The sequence below is a fragment of the Rhinopithecus bieti genome, unplaced genomic scaffold, assembly GCF_001698545.2.
Source record: "Rhinopithecus bieti isolate Rb0 unplaced genomic scaffold, ASM169854v2 scaffold_7398, whole genome shotgun sequence".
Taxonomy (NCBI): domain Eukaryota; kingdom Metazoa; phylum Chordata; class Mammalia; order Primates; family Cercopithecidae; genus Rhinopithecus; species Rhinopithecus bieti.
Genome location: NW_016805783.1, coordinates 1,639,117 through 1,655,981, shown reverse-complemented (window position 1 = coordinate 1,655,981; position 16,865 = coordinate 1,639,117). Strand labels below are relative to the sequence as shown.

The following is a 16,865-nucleotide window of genomic DNA, read 5'->3' as shown; positions in this document are numbered from 1 at the left end:
TCCACCCGTCTCGGCCTCCCAAAGTGCTAGGATTACAGGCTTGAGCCACCGCGCCCGGCCTTAGACATTTTCTTACATGTACTCTAATATTAGTTCATCTGCAATTTATATAAAATTGCTACTGCATTTAACAAAACCATTTAGAAATTCTTTTTTTAAAATTTATTTCTGTTCTCACAATCTGTTCTCATTGAAATTCTAGTCATGTCTCCTAAACTATAAAATCATTCTCAGTACAATAAATCTACTGGTCAATTTCTACATTTTAAACTTATTATCAGTAAAATAAACAGCAGAAATTTATACAAGCACATCTAGTAGTGAATAGGTATTCAATAAATGCCTACTGAATCTAAATTTACAGTAGGATTTGAAATTCTAACACACTTAAGTGTTTCAGTGAACTGCAGCTCAACACGACCCAATAGTATTGATGAAAACAAAAAAGGTAGTGCAATCAGACTGCACTATAGAACTTCATAAATGCAATGTGTTTTGTACCTATACCACATTAAGTATATTGAGCTCAATTCTATATACAGTTATTTTAAAAGGAATACTAACAAAATGTAACAGATGCAAAGTGGGGTATCCAGGATATTAATGGTCTAGAAATTAATGCTATGACTACAGTGGAAGGATCTGAGAATGTATAGGTTAGAGAAAAGATATAAAAACAATTTTTAGATAGATCTAGGGCCAGAGAACAAAGTTATACACAGAAGATCTTCAAATGATGTTGTTTCATTCAACATCATTTCATTTTTAACACTGAAGAGGAGAAATATATAGATTTCTGTCTGGGGCCACAGTGTGTGGAGTTTCCACGTCTCCCCATGTCTGTTTTCTCCCACATCCCAAAGATGTGCATGTTATGTTAGTTGGCACATCTAAATTGTCTCAGTATGGCTGAGTGTGGGGGTATGAGGACACCCTGTGATGGAATGGCATCCTATCCAGGGTTTGTTCCCACCTTGCATCCTGAGCTTCTAGGATAGGCTCCAGCCACCTGCAACCCCAAAGTGGAGTAAGTGGGTTGGAAAATGAATGAATGTAAATTATTGCAAAATAAAAACTTGTCAAATATACAATCATCATACAAATGCACAACAAATGATATAATATTAAAGTGCTCAGCAAGCATGCCATATTTGTTATTGCTTGTTTTTGAACATGGTGGTAGAAGGTGCTCCTTATAATTTCCGCTTTACAAACATTTATTCCTTATTTTAACTCACCACCACTATGACCATCATCGCTCACTGACTCATCAAAAATTGGGTAATGATCTTGTTTCTATTAATCTTTCTTAAACGTATGCATAACTCACATTTATTTCACAATGTTGAACTGTGTTGGATCTTTATTTAGAAGTTTGGTGATGTTCTTTGCGACCAGAAATAGGCCGTAGGAACTTAACTCTTGTTTTTATCAAGTAGCCTATGGTGAAACTGGTTTTATTCTATGTAACTTAGCTTAAAGCTGCAGTTTCCAAGAATCTATTCATTACTTTAAGTGAGGACTTACTGTCCTAAGTTGAAACCTGCCCTCTGATGAGAAATTTATTTTGTTAATTAACGTAAATGTAATTTATAACATAAAGGAAAACATTTGTTTACTCTGGTTCTAATTCTAATATTCTAGAGTCAAAATAAAATTAATAAAGTTCAATTTAACATAAAATTGACTTAGAAAAATTCAGTGTACTTCACTATTTTATCTTGTTAAGGATTTGAAAGACAGATTGCCAGTTTTAAGTTCTGACTACAGGGCACCAAATACTAGAGGCATAAAGAAACACAGTTGAACTAAGGATATAAAACTAAAATAATGAAAATTTAAAACTGAAGTGTTCTGAATTTTAATTCAGATATTGTTTTCCTAAACATTTTATTTTATTTTTTTGAGATGGAGTCTTGTGCTATTGCCCAGGCTGGAGTGCAGTAGTGGGATCTCAGCTCACTGCAGCCTCCACCTCCCTATTCTCTCAAGCTATCCTCTCACCTCAGCCAAGTAGCTGGGATTACAGGCACGCGCCACCATGCCCGACTAATTTCTGTATTTTTAGTAGAGACGGGGTTTCACCATGCTGGCCAGACTGGTCTTGAACTCCTGACCTCAAGTGATCCACCTGCCTCAACCTCCCAAAGCGCTAGGATTACAAGTGTGAGTCACCATGCCCAGCTGTTCTCCTAATCATTTTTTTTTTGAGATGGAGTCTCGCTCTTGTTGCCTAGGCTAGAGTGCAGTGGCTTGATCTTGGCTTACTGCAACCTCTGCCTCCTGCATTCATCCTATCCTCCTGCCTCGGCCTCCCCAGTAGCTGAGATTATAGGCACTCACCACCACGCCTGGCTAATTTTTGTATTTTTAGTAGAGACTGGGTTTCACCATGTTGGCCAGGCTGGTCTTGAACTCCTGACCTCAGGTAATCCACCTGCTTTAGTAACTCAAAGTGCTGGGATTACAGGCATGAGTCACCACATCTGGCCTCCCTAAACATTTTAAACTGAGGTTCTGAAATTTGACCAGTGGTAGAGTACTTGAAAGGATGGCATTCTTAGTGGTAGTACTGTTAAATGTATCAAAACTTCATTTTCATTAGCTACAATTAGTTTTACTATAAGAAACTGAGATTTTATAAGACATTTTAAAGTAACTTGTTTTTTTCTTTTGAGATGGAGTCTTGCTCTGTCACCCAGGCTGGAGTACAATGGTGCGATCTCAGCTCACTGCAACCTCTGCCTTTCAGGTTCAAGCAATTCTCCTGCCTCAGTCTCCTGAGTAGCTGGGATTACAGGTGTGCACCACCATGCCCGGCTAATTTTTGTTATTAATTAATTTATTAATGAGACGGAGTTTCACTCCTTCACCCAAGCGGGAGTGCAGTGGCGTGATCTCAGTTCACTGCAATCTCTGCCTTCTGGTTTCAAACGATTCTCCTGCCTCAGCCTCCTGAGCAGCTGGGACTACAGGTGCCGGTCACCATGCCCAGCTAATTTTTGTACTTTTAGTGGAGATGGGGTTTCACCATGTTGGCTAGGCTGGTCTCGAACTCCTGACCTCATGATCTGCCCGCCTCAGCCTCCCAAAGTGCTGGGATTACAGGTATGAGTCACTGCACCCAGCCAAAGTAATTTGTTTTAATGGAAAAATAAGCATAAATTAATTTAGTGACTATAACAGGAAAAATGAAGCTTATTTATAGTCTAGGCAAAAGATATGATAATTGACAACATATATTTTAATTATGCATTCAATTTATTCCTGTTTTACATGGAGATTAAGTTTAAAACTCAAGTTTCAGACTAATAGGTAGTAGATTAGGGCAAAAATATATAGAATAAGTCAGGGGATATTACCTATTACATTTATAACTTGAAATCCCCATGACAGCAGAGTTAATTATATCGGTACACTTATTTTCTATTTAAATCAGGCCCCATGCTGTTAAATTCTACCTTGTTTTTGTTTCCCTAAGAAAACAACCAAGTAACTTCATAAATAAGAAATTCCCTATTATTCCTCTTTGAATCATCTATCTTGAAGGTAAGAAGTTGTTCGGGTTGAAACAAACCCAACCCCTTTTATAATTTTGGCACTAAAATCAAACTTTATGGCTGCAATTTTATTAAGAGCAAAACACAGCCATCGTTTGAACATAAAAGCTCATATTTAACTCAATCATTTTGCTAAACATATATGACAAATATGGAAGAATGAGGACAAGGAACACCTGACATTTTTATTAAACGTCTAATTCTCAAAAACAGCAATTATTTGAACAATGAAACACAGTTGCAGCATATTGTGAACTTTCTCTATATTCATAAATTATAGAATACACAAGAGCCTAGATTTTATATATTTACTAAATTAATGGCACTTCATATCAATAGGTTTATAAGACATTCTCTTTACTACCAAATGCTAACAATAGCTGGTACCTTTATGAAATTTTTGGATTATAACACTCTTCACCACTAATCCAACTGCCAAAAGAGCAATTTATTTTTTCTCTTTTGGGAAATTCCTTTCTCCCAGAAACATTCCCATTTTTAAAACTATTCAAGATAATTACAATTTCCTCATCAGTGGCACAGGTATACAGCAATTTACACAACAGTAAATTTCTATCACAATAATTAAAAACAGGAGAAACTTTGGCTATGTCTAGTGCATAACATAATTACATCATTATGATTTTATTGAAAGCACAACAGATTTTATATCATTTGCCCTATCATCGATTATTTACTGCTCCACTGATTAAAATATTGTGATTTTTTTTGCAGTATTTTCAGTCAGTCCTACATTTGTACTATTTATAATTTAACAATTGACAATGTTTTCCAGGCTGATATGATTACATGCCATTGCTTTTATTGCTAACTTGATAATACTTCTAAAAATAGTCATATGTGAGAAATATTTTGTTATTTCTTTTTACTAGCCTTGTTCTTGATAGCAGCCAAATTTAATAAGTCTTTGGAATTAGGAAGTAATTTATGTCTATCATTTTTGTTTATGGAACTAACATTGACAGCACTGGTGAATTTTCTGCTTCATCTTTTCTTTCTCTGTTTATAAAGTCAATGTTTTAAGATTTTTTATTGTTGTAGATTATTAAAAAGAGAGATGTAATGTTCTTAACTGCTGACAATGTACCTAAAGATGTTTTTTAAGCACCAAATATATATTTAAATTTACATAAAAGATGTAAACATGCATTACCTTTGCAGGTAATCATATGTTTACATTTACAAACAGAAATATATAATTTATCTATTCAAAATGCCATGTGAAAATAAAACAGTTCAAAAAAGAAAAGACATATAATTCTTTCTTAATTTTTTGTTACGCAACGAAAGTTTAAGATCTCTAAATTGAAAATAAACTTGAAAATATTCCATCTCTATATTTAATTTGTAAAATGAATCCCAAACTGCCATTGTTTGACAGCATTGTATACATGAACATCACTGTTCTACAACTTCTAGAACATCCACATTCCACAAACAAACAGCTTAAAAAAAAATCCCATCTTAGGCTGGGCGAGGTGGCTCACACCTGTAATCCCAGCACTTAGGGAGGCTGAGGCACGCAGATCATCTGAGGTCGGGAGTTCAAGACCAGCCTGACCAACATAGAGAAACCCCGTCTATACAAACAAAAAAAAACAAAATTAGTTGGGCGTAGTGGCGCATGCCTGTAACCCCAGCGACTTAGGAGGCTGAGGCAGGAGAATCACTTGAACTCGGGAGGTGGAGGTATGGTGGGCCAAGATCGTGCCACTGCACTCCAGCTCAGGCAACAAGAGCGAAGCTCTGTCTCAAAAAAAAAAAAAAAATCTATCTATCTATCTATCTATCTATCTATCTATCTATCTATCTATCTATCTGTCTATCTATCTATACATACACACACACATATATATATACACATATATATCCCTATTTATATATATCCCATCTTTAAAAAATGGCATTAAACAAACATTAAAAAAATGAGAGAAGGGGAACACACAATCACACAGCATCACTCACTATTGTCAGTCACCATGTACCTATTATTCTGGGTATTGTTTAATTGGAAACATCACCATTTTAGGATCTAAGATTAAGGGGAATCTACCCAGAAAAGACAACAGAAAGCATTCCAACTACGAAATATGATAAATGGCTTATGTTTAAAAGATGCTGGAGAGTATCCAAGAAAGACTGCTAGCTTAGAAATTTATAAAGGAGATGAAATGAAGAATGTGATGTTATCTGTGCTTATGCATCTGTTAGAAATTAAATGATACCTATTTCTTTTTGAAAAGTGGACTGCCCTCCAGTTCAAGTGTAATAAGAATTAAAAAGACTTCTTTTCTTAAGAGTTAAGTTAGGCCGGGTGCGGTGGCTCAAGCCTGTAATCCCAGCACTTTGGGAGGCCGAGGCGGGTGGATCACGAGGTCAGGAGATCGAGACCCTCCTGGCTAACACGGTGAAACCCCATCTCTATTAAAATACAAAAAACTAGCCGGGCGAGGTGGCGGGCACCTGTAGTCCCAGCTACTCGGAGGCTGAGGCGGGAGAATGGCGGGAACCCGGGAGGCGGAGCTTGCAGTGATTGCAGTGAGCCGAGATCACGCCACTGCACTCCAGCCTGGGCGACACAGTGAAACTCCGTCTCAAAAAAAAAAAAAAAAAAAGAGTTAAGTTGAAGAAGGGCTGAGCTGGTTTCCAAGGGACTAATTAAGGAATTCAAGCCTGGACTATATAGGATTCTTTAGGGATTTGCAAATCTTTCCATTCTAATTTTCCAGAGACAAAAATGTAACCGGGAGAAAACCAGAAGAAAGTGACCTGTGGCATTTGGCTACTACTTTGCAAACTGGCTTATTATTAACAGTTTTCAATATTTAATTGATCCCCCACCTAAAAATTCTCACCTTATTGAGTTCAATGGCTGATTGTCTATGATCATAAGGCCATCCCCAACACATACACATTATTTGAGTCACTGTGAGATAATGTAATAAAAGCATCTGAAGCACTTGTTTCATTTAACAGAGACATGCCCTCAACATCATTAAGAACAGAAAGTCTTGCCCTTGAGGTTTTCTTTAGAGATGCAGAATTAGCTCAAGGAATGGATGGAAATGACATTTTTTGGTAACTGATTTTAGGGTCTCAAATACTTCTATGGAAATAAGTATCCTGAGCATTTTATATGTCCTTGATCTTGTGAGTTTTTCTAGAGGCATAATATTATTTTCAGTTAACTTGTTAAAATTATTCTTTTAGAATTTCTAAGTGTCTCAAAAGTTAAATGAATTGGGGAAAAATGTTTCTTATTCTAAAAAAGAGGTATGCATATGTATATATAAAAGGAAGGAAAAAGGAGAAAAACAAATCCTCATTTTGATATTTGCAGGAAATATCTGAGGTTTAGCTTGGGAGGTGATGGGGCAATCCAGGGCGAGAAATGATGTCTTGAATAATTAAGGTGACTGTTCCTGACCTTCAACTAAACAGACTGCCTTCCTGTCTACCCTGAAGGTATCACTTGGGTGTTGCTATCCACTGATTCACTTCTGCAAACTTCCCTGACAGAAGAAAGGGGGACTTGCAGCTGGACACTGCTCCCTGGCTCTTTGGAGCGGGTTCTTTACACTATGCATGGACCACAGATCAGCTGCCATCCTACTCAGGTAGAGCTTGCTAAAGATGCAGGGTCCTGGCCCTGACCCAAAACCTCTGACTTTGAATCCATGTCAGAAATCTTCTAATTTATGTACTTACTTGTTTATCTGTTTTGTTCATTGCTATACCTTCAGCTCCTAGAAAAGTACTAGGAACATGGTAGATGCTCAAGAAATATATACTGAATAAAAAAAAAAAAAAAAAAAAAAAAAAAAAACAAAAGGGAAGGAAAAGGGACTGCTTTCATGTTTCTCCCACCTCCTCATGTTTTAACAGCTAAATGTTAAGCTCTTCACAAAGTCTTAAGTGTAACCTGATGAAATTAAAAACAAATTTTACAAAATAATTTCTCAAGTGGAGAGAATACTCTCAATTTATAAAACCATAAGACCAATAAACCTGAAAAATGGTGGTACTAAAAAAGACAATTACTTATCTGTTAATTCCTTTGAAGGAAAAGGGCTCAAAATTGTGATACTCAGACTTGGAGATTATAGGGCCCAGGTATAAAATACTTCCCTAAATAACTTACCAGGGCAATGGCATTATTCTTGGTCTAAACTATTAATTAACATCAAATCTCAACGTGTAGAGGGGCTAGGAGAGGCTAGAAAGTGAGCATACTAGGACAAGCAGGAAAAAAAAATCAGAAATAAACCAGAACATGACACCAAACAGTAACCTTTTATGACAATGATAGGGAGACTCAGAGTTAATACTTACAAGGTAAGAATTGCTGAGCTAAGTAGAGATCTCTTTTATTATGGTCTTCATTCTATCATTATTAAACCTAGGAAAAAGAGGGAAGACTTTAAAAATTTCATCACATTATATGTAAGTTAGAACATTTCAACTGAGGTTGCCACAACTGTATTCTGATCCTTATATAGCACAGAACAATCAGATTACAAACACCCAGCAGCATTTGTATGTTTCAGCCCAGTGCAGCATTCTTGTTAGTTTTTTTTTGTTAAGAGATGGGGTCTTACTCTATCAACCAGGCTGGAGTGCAATGGTGTGGTCTTAACTCACTGCAACCTCAAACTCTTGAGTTTAAGCTATCCTCCTGCCTCAACCACCCAAGTAGCTGGGATTACAGGCCTGCATGCCACTTCATCCTGCTTATCACTGGCTTTTTATAATTTGCTATTCTATTACTATTGCCCTCTTGAAGTTTAACTCAGAAATTTTAGTCAAAGCTAAAACTCTAACTTGGAGTCCAGAGAGCTTCTAGAGGACATCATATATCTGCAGATATTTTAAGATAAATTCAAGATCATATCCCAAGACTGATTCATGTCTCTCACACACACACAATTGCATAATCTATAATCCATGTATTGTATACTGCACAATTCCAAGTACTCAAAGGAAGGAACATATGACATATTTTTAAAGATATGCTGGTAATTTGAGTTGGTTAGCATGTTTGGTTTCTGTGAGTCATGATTCTAAGATGTAGTTGTTACATTAACTAATAGTTCAGCACTTACTATAAGATAAAGAATAGAAAGAATACGACAAACCCATCCATTTTCTTAACGGAGAACTGCAAGTATATGTTTTATTGTAGACTAATCTTCACAGAAGAACAGCATGTTTTTAAAAATTTCAAAATCATTTGCTTCAAAATTCATAGAAAAATCAAGGGAATACCAAAATGAACCTCCACATCCTATCTCTGGACTCCCAATCCAGCTGTTCTGAAATCTAAAACTATGCCATGCTTACTTTGCTTTGTTTTTTATGAAAATTGATTACACATACAGATGATGTCCAATTTTATCATTGCTTTCAAGCTATCGATAAATGGTATATCATACATATTTTATATACATGTTACTCTGTATACAACCTTTATGCAACTTATTTTTGTTTGTTGAGGTAGGATATTCACCCATGATGACAAACACAGCTCTCATTTTAGTAGCTATACAGTTCATCATATGACGATGTCACAATTTGCCATTCTCTTCTTGCTTAACATTTACATTGCTTTCATTTTTTTTCTAATTACAAATAACCAAGACTTTTTTCTACATGTCTGAGTTTATCTAGAGCATCTAGGAATAAAATTGTTGAGTGAAAGCCTATTGTATCTTCAATTTTACAAAGATATTGCTAAATGCTCTAACAAGCAGCATATGAAAAGTTCCTCATTTTATATTTCCTCCAACATTTGGAAGCATATTTAAGAAAAACAGCTACTATCTATATGAAAATTTAAAAATCCGTGTAAGTGATCAATTCCTTTGGTTTTCATCAAGTATTGGTTTAACATGGGTATACTAAATGTTCCAAACAAAGAGAATAGACTGAAATTTGGCCCAAGGCACTTACGTGAAAACAAAGCTCTGATAACACAGATTTTCCTCATATGACTGAGGAAATACCAAGACCTAATCTATTTTTTAATCAGCCGAACTCAAGATTCAAGAACTTAATCTAGAAATAAGATTCCTAATTAAATATCAAGCTTAGATTCAAGATGACCAAAGAGGGAAAAAAATATGCAGGAAAAGTAGCTGGTTTGTTGGTATGAACAATCCCTCCCCCAAGTTCATTTTGGGTAGTGCTTCTCACAAATGTGGTTGGTGCTCCTAAGAAAATCTCTTAGAGCTTGTAAAAAAATGCAAATTCCAGGTCTGGAAAATGTTTTATTTTAGTTTTAAATTCTAGGTTATTCTCATACAGGTGGTTTGCAGGCATTAAGCAGTAAGTAATGATTAAAAATGAGGTGTTTTCAACACAGAGGATTATGTAACTCATGTTTTAGTTAGGGGAGGTAACAGTAATTAATATGTTATCTGCTAAATTACATAAACATATTTTTTTAAAAACCTCTAGCATTAGTCAACAACAACGAAAAAGTAACCTCAATTTATGGCTGAATATGCTTGACTTCACAATGCCAGAAAAGGCTGTGGGCTCATTTATTTTTTCAGATAACTAGACACATACTATGACAAAGCTCTTTTTAGTAATATTAGCAGGGAACTAATGTTCTGAATTTACTGTGATTGGCACAGGAAAATATTAAGAGTGAGAGTGATCAGAAGTGATTTTAATGAAGATGACCAGAAAGCAACTATGATTACCTTTTCAACAGAAAGCTACTACAAATGTCAAACTTTAAACAGGACATTTGGTTTTATACACACACACACACACACACACACACACACACACACACAAGTATCCTTAGTAGTTTCCCACCAAGAATTCTACAAATAAATTCAGAACATTTACAGAAATCCAATATCCACACTTCTCTGTAACTCTCACCTATTGAAATTAGATGTAAAAGGAAGAAAAAAAATTGAATATTTAGGTTATAAAAATCTGTGCAAATTCAAATTATAAAATAAAACATTCTTCTACAGTATTTGAAATTACAAAGTCCTATTTCCAAAAGATTTAGAATAATCTGAGCTTTCTAGATAAAAGTTCAGATAAAAGATATTTCAGTGAGAAACGGTAAATAGAAAATAGTTTAGTAGTAAGAAAAGACATAAGTTTTCATCTGTTGCCTGCTTTTAGTTATTTACAACACTAAGTTAATATAGAATGTTGTTTTCTTTCTTCTATTATAGTGAAATCAACAAGAATTTGGCCTTGTTAGACTGGGCTTTTATAAAACAAAGATAATATGGTCCAAAAGTGAAAGAAACACTCCTGTGTGGCCATGGCCAACTTTTCTTTTCTATCCTCAATATATTACCTAACTTGTGATATCAGCAACTACTTATAATTTTTTTCAGTCTACCTGCTTAAAAGTGAAAACATGAAACATACCATATATACATGAAACATACTACCTATACCTCTAGAAACAAGACAGGTTTTCCATTCTAATGGATGGAATTAACTGAATAAAAATTAAATGAACTAAAGCCATAGAGTAAATAGTAAAAAAATAATAGAGTCTAAGAACTACAAGCATCTACTGTTCTCTTTATGCTGCAACCTTTCTGCTAAAGAATGTATTCTCTATCCTGTGTATGTGGTACAGTGACAGTTGGGCTGTTCCCACCTGGGTTTGTAAAAACGCATGGGTGCAGGCTCCTTTGGCTACCATTATTGCATATTGATGTTATTCTGCACAACAGCTGACAAGCAGCATCGATCTCCCAGCCTCTATTCCCAGCTGTAAGGGGTAAGAACAAGGGCTGTGGTGATATCTTGTTTATTCACTGCTGTTGCTGCTGCTGCTGCTGCTGCTGCTTCTTAAACAGCAAGCTGAGAAAAGACTATACAACTGACACAGAGGAAAAATGGTTCAGAGATCAACCTACCTCTCAAGGTCTGCTTATATCACTATATGATAAAATTATTTTTAAAATAATTTTTTCTTTAAAAAGTGGGGTGGGGAGAGAAAAAAGACAAAATTGGTGTTTTGATTAGAAAGGGAACCTATAATGTATGCAAGGAAAAGGAAATTAATGACGTATATAATAATCTTCCCTTTGTAAGTTTAGATTTAACCGCTCAATTATCAAAATTCTCTGAAGAGCTTTAACCAATGTTGGGGTAAATTCATAAAGAGAGTAACTTCCCTACCTATTCTCCCGGAAAATAAGAAAGTGTCAAACTCCAATCAAGAAATGACACTTTATTTTGCTTACAAAACACCTCTGGCTCCCAAGAACCCCATATCTAATTACCACCATAGTTTGACTTTAGACACTATTAGCAAAGAAGTAAGATTTTAGTCCATGTTTTTGCATAAATCCCATTAAAAAAACTTCCATATGCAATTTACCTATTTTAAATGTGCAATACAAAGTTAAAAACTCAGTAAGTACATAGTATTAATTGATGAGTAACAGAAATAGAAATATTCATTGTTCAATTACCTTTAAATGTAATGTGATGCTATTTATAGATTTACAGCTTTAACACTAAAGGCAACTCATCTTTTAGAACCTTAAGCAATTTGTGATTCAGAAAATATAAAAGTCAGAAAATTTGGAGATCTATAAACTATTAAAAGAAAACCCACATAGGCTAGAACTGGCTAGTAAGTTTAAATAATAATACTTAATCAAGAAGGCTAAGTTTGAGACATTTTAAAATAAAAGTATGAAACAGTAGCAATATTTTAAATTTAGGTATTTTGTAAAAAATCAAAACCCAACCCCATCTTCTATTTTATCAAAATTGAAAATTTTCTGCTTAGCAGTTCAATGAGGAACAAAAAATGTTAATAATAATAAAAATAATTCTGAAGATCAGAGGATAAGAAGATACTTTATTTGTTTGGTATGAAGGATATAAAATAAAAAAGACTAACAGCAAATCCTAAAGAAAGATTTTAAAAAATCTAGACACTTAGAAACAGTAATGAATTAATAAACTATTAACCAGTAGGATTAATCAGTCTCAGCAGCCACATGTGAAACATGCTTCACATATCTCCTCCAAGATTCTAACCATGAAAATTGGAAAGTAAAACTAAATCAAATATGTTAATGAAGTATCAAAAGTATGGTTTGTGGTGCTGTGAATAGAAATTTCACCTCAAAATGTATTTAATATAAATTTTAAACCCTCACATTAATTATTACCCTTTGAAAATGCTTATCAGAAAATATAATTCTGATACATTAGATCTCATTTGAAGAAAAACAACTGAAATAGGTTAAGGATGTTATTTGCTAGTTTAAGAAAAAACACATAAAATACACACATGTACAAAACTGCTTCAAATAAATACTTTTAAAACTTTTATTTAAAAAGTTAATTGTATCTATTATTTAACAAATTCTAAGCAATATATAACACCTCTATTAAAATTGTCATAGCTGACAAACTGCCTAAAATGTAACATATCCTTATAAACCAGCATTATACATCTGACAAATAACAATTTAAGTTCCTTCATATGTAGATATGTTAAGTTACCTCTATTCTAGTTTATTTAAATATTCTTTCTATCCTAAAAAAAACTATTTCAGTAAGACAGGAACAACCATGGTATAACTGTATTTTAGGGACAGCTAAGAATTTTTCCCAAAAGTGAATGTTATTTAACCCTGATTGTGCATTTAGCCAAAAACATAAATATTGAACAAAGGCGATACAAATCACTGAAAAAAAGATAAAAATTAACACAATAAATCTCTTCCCCCAAATTCCGACATAATTAACTACGTATCAGGGCTTAAATTTAGATAATCAGGTTTGCAAATTTAAAACAGTCAAAATCTTTACAAAATGTCTTTCAAGGGGTAGTTAAAAGAGAGCCAATCATACATAGCAGTTAAACCCTTTGTTAATTGGCCTCCTAAAATAACATACTCCTAATTAGGTTAAAGTTTCTCACCCTGTAAGAATTGACCAAATACAAGTAAACTGTTAATATTTGTATTGATTCTTCTAGATATGAAATTATTTACTAAGCTAAGTTATTAGAAGTTTACAACCTAGTAAAATAACTATAGGAAGAACAATTATGTGATGCTAAATATCTGTGTTCAAAATAAGTTTCGATATCTTCAAAGATCACAAATCATAAACTCTCTAAATTTGGAACAACTCTGTGGATTTATATCTTATCTACCATATAAACTCAAATGCTGTCTCTCTTTTCCTATTTAACTCATTAAGGTTGTTCTAAAGATACGCACTGAAAGTGATAAACTGAACCTGGATTTTTTTCCCCAGACACTCAGGTAACCATATTTTTCACTTTTCATCTTAATGTTCTCTAACCTGAAAATACTTGTTAAGTCAGGGAGGGAAAATTGTATTTATTTTCATTCTATTCAAACTAAGCTGCTTTTCATTAAAAAAAAAAAAAAATCAAACATATGAAGACATTCTATACCTTATAATTATCTCAATCACATTACAGTATGACACCAATATAAAAGTATTTAAACTTCACCCTTACATTAAACTCTGATTTCTAAACATTTTACATTTTAATGTCAACTGTTAATCGATTATATTCCTGGATTATCTACCTAATATCCAACAATATAGAAATATCAAATTTCAGTTTTTAGTATTTTGATATGTATTTCAACATTCACTCTTAAACACATCTCAGAATTCACCTTTAAAAATTTTGCATTGTTGGAAGTTAAAAAGCAGTTCTATGATCAATGATGATATATTCAATTCTTAAGACTAAATATATAATTTTTTTAGAAAACAACTTTTGACATTTCCTCTAAGTATATAAGTATTTTAGGTGAAAAATCAAAATAAATTTTGTACTATGTTAGTAAACCCTTTACTTTAGCAAGTAGTTTTATACATAACACACACACATGTACAATATAAGATTAATACTTTACTATAAAAGAATTAACCAAGTAATACTTAGTAATACTGTTCAATAAGTTCATTTTCACTATACCAGATTACTATTTTAGAAAATAAAAGCTGTATTAGTTAAATACTATCTGAAATTTTCAACTAAAACTATAAAAATCACTGGAGGTTTAGGGATTCTACAATTTTATTTTTAGAGTCTGCAACTTTTGATATTAACAACTTATTTTACTCAGCGTATCTTGAGTAAGACACTAGTAATTTCTGCTTAAGAAAGTGGTTTTTTCAGTTTCGACCATATTGCCACTTTTGGTTAGGGCAGTACTTGGAATACTTTACATTTTCTTAAAATATTCTCATCAATTTTACCTAATTTTGCAGGCTCTACCTACTACTCTACCACCTGTCAAACAGCTAAGCACCAAATTCCATTTGATTTAAACTCTCCATTTTATAAGATGAAAAGATCATATTTTACTGAGTACACTGTAATAACCTTAAGAAAACAAAAATTACTATATATACATATTTTTGGAATAAATTCAGTTGGAGTTACACCTTAGGATGATGAAAAGAACATTAACTGTATAAAAAAAATCTGGAGTTTTAGTAAGCTAGACAACTCAGCTATGGCCACTTCATATGATGATTTCTGTTTATTAGTAATTATTTATTGATTTTAGTTCACGTAAAAGTTTCAGCTTTACCAATTGTCTAGTCCAATTAATAAATATTGCGAAGGCATAAAATTATATGGTTTTAAAATTCATTAGTATACCTTCATCTCATGTCATGTTCCAATGCATTATGTGAGTATTCAATCAAAGAAGTGAGGTTGTTCTCCAGAATTGGTTCTCTGCTACAGGTCAAAACCTGCAATAAAAATGTCATGTATTATAGCATGAAGACACTCAACAGATTTCCATCTCCTGCAGTTCCACAGTTGATCCCTGAACACAGAGGTATGGTCTTCAAAATGACCCCAATCTTGCCAATGTTCAGGGAAGCTCTAACTTGAAAATGTTTTTAAAATAGAAATAACTTGATTAGAAACACCTGTGATATGCTTTATCAGCCGAAGCCTCTTCAAACAAATCAGATTAATATGTTTCTGCTTTCATTTCTCTTTAGGGCATTCATGTTCAAAGTAGTATGGGTGAGTGTGTATGCGGGTAGCTGTTAGAGGACTGGTACAAGAGGAGTTCATAAGGAAAATATCAGAACTGTAGTTTGTACTTGTAAAACTCATAAATTCCACAGTGTAAAAAGTTACTGAAGGGACAGGGACAAAATTTAACTTTCTCTCCAAATTATTAGATGTTTTAAGGATAACAGAATTTACCATTCTTTTTTTTTTTTTTTTTTTTTGAGACGAAGCTTTGCTCTTGTTGCCCAGGCTGGAGCGCAATGGCACGATATAGAATCATTGCAACCTCTGCCTTCCAGGTTCAAGGGATTCTCCTGCCTCAGCCTCCCAAGTAGCTGAGATTACAGGCTTCCCAAGTAGCTGGGATTACAGGCACCCGCCACCATGCCTGGCTAAGAATTTACCATTATTTTCAGATTTAGTCTATTGCCAAGCCTAAGTGAAAAACATCAGTATTTCCAAATATTTTAATACATTACAGTCCTAACAGACCAAAATGTGGAGCTTATTTTTTTTTTAACAAGTTAACATATTTACAAATAATAAATGGACCACTAGTAGACCAAATGGTTTTTTAATGTTTCTAAGTAGCAGTGAGATGTAGCTGAATATATGTTAAGTGTTTTTTTCATGTTTCACCTTTCTGAATTATAATGATTCAGTGGCAATCGACTATATAAAAATATTAAATTACCAAAGGTGTATCATGTATTACATGTAAATCATAATGCTCTGAATAAATTTTCCACTTATATTTAAGAATAGCTTAGGAAAATGAAAGAATAAAAACTAGAAGAACCTTTATTCCTCTATTTCCAAATATTTGATTGTTTAATGACAAAACCCATACAATCATCCATAACTTACAAACACCAATCCAAATACCATGACATTTTAAAAAATTACAATCATTTATACACAGTCTTCCTCAAAAGACAGTTTTCTATATTTGAGCACTCTGAAAATTAAGGTATCTTAAGTTTAAAAATCATAGAAGGAAAATAGTAGAAAACAAAATGTACTACATGCCAAATGTTAAATTTTTAAACAGTAAGGAGACGAAAAATATTAAGCAATAAGAAGCAAAAGAGGTTTGGAGATAAATAAAATAATAAACCAATGTGTATGATAAAAAAGATGATATTAAAAAAACTTCAAATAGTAAAACTCAAATCTAAAATCTGTTACAAAATAGAGCTTCCTATTTATTCTTAGAAACCACTATGAGTTATCCCAGTACAAATTTT

At 33.5% G+C, this 16,865-nt stretch overlaps 1 long non-coding RNA gene across 1 annotated transcript in view; it reads right to left on the bottom strand.

Moving 5' to 3' along the window:
• Window positions 1-16,865, bottom strand: part of LOC108530721 (uncharacterized) — a 39,623-nt gene that overhangs the window by 17,707 nt on the left and 5,051 nt on the right. Inside the window, exons 2-3 of the long non-coding RNA XR_001885932.1 lie at window positions 15,250-15,344; window positions 7,914-7,980 (exon numbers count right to left, since the gene is read on the bottom strand). This is a non-coding gene — a long non-coding RNA (uncharacterized LOC108530721). The remainder of the gene's footprint in view (window positions 1-7,913; window positions 7,981-15,249; window positions 15,345-16,865) is intronic.